The 1,072-nt window shown below is 45.5% G+C and overlaps 1 pseudogene across 1 annotated transcript; it reads left to right on the forward strand.

Moving 5' to 3' along the window:
- The first annotated feature begins 215 nt into the window (after window positions 1-215).
- Window positions 216-691, forward strand: LOC308344297 (large ribosomal subunit protein uL11-like; annotated as a pseudogene). Its single transcript has one exon. The product of its transcript is annotated as a large ribosomal subunit protein uL11-like (transcript).
- Window positions 692-1,072: the final 381 nt, after the last annotated feature.

Below are 1,072 nucleotides of genomic sequence, written 5' to 3' on the forward strand. Positions count from 1 at the left end.
TAACCCCGCCACTCCCTGAAACTACCCTTGCTAAGGCTTCTACCCAGGAAAACTTCCATGGGCCTCTCCATGATCATATCCGCCTTCTCCTCTAGAGGAAACCACCATACTAAATTTTGTATTATCTTTTTCGGTTTTCAGCTTGGAGCAGGTGAAGGTGCAACTCACTTCAGTCATCCCAAATGCAGGTTCCTCTGACAGCAGCTGTGCCCACCATGCCACCTACGTTTGACCCCAACAAGACCAAGGTTGTATACCTAAGGTACACTGGTGGAGAAGTCGATGCCATGTCTGACCTGGCCCCTGAGATTGAACCCTTGGGTCAGTCTCCAAAAGAGTCTGGCACAAGTAACTGAAAGCATCTGAGGATTACAGTGGAACTGACTATTCAGAACACATCAGCCCAGATTGAAGAAGTACCTTCTGCCTCTGCCCCAATTATCAGAGCATTCAAGGAACTATCAAGAGACAGAAAGAAGCAGAAAAACATTAAGCACAGTGGAAATACCAAATCTGAGATTGTCAACATTCCCCAGTATATACAGCATTGATCCTTAGCCAGAGAACTCTCTGGAATCATTAAAGAGATCCTAGAGACTGCCTGGTCTGTTGGCTGCAATGTTGATGGCCGCCACCCTCATGACATCGTAGAGGACATCAATAGTGGTGCAGTGAATGCCCAGCTGGTTAAGAACTACAGGGGAAACATTTCAAAGGAAATATTTCAATGAAGGATCATTTGACAACCAAAAAAAAAAAAAGTTGCCTGTATATATTAATAACTCTCTTATCACAAATATATATATCCCTAAACACAACATTGTACAGTTTTGCCTAGTTTTGGACTTTTTGTAAATGGAAGCAATCTGGGAGAGCCTAGGTGGCTCAGTCAGTTAAGTGGCCAACTCTTGATTTCAGCTCAGGTCATGATCTCAGGATTGTGAGATTGAGCCCCATGCAGGGCTCTGCACTCAGCGGGGAGTCTGCTGGAGATTCTTTCCTTCTGTCCTCCCCTCCCCCCAACCCCTACCCCTGTTCAAGTATGCAGGCACTCTCTCTTTCTCTCTCTCAC

The sequence above is a fragment of the Martes martes genome (assembly GCF_963455335.1).
Source record: "Martes martes genome assembly, chromosome: 6".
NCBI lineage: Eukaryota > Metazoa > Chordata > Mammalia > Carnivora > Mustelidae > Martes > Martes martes.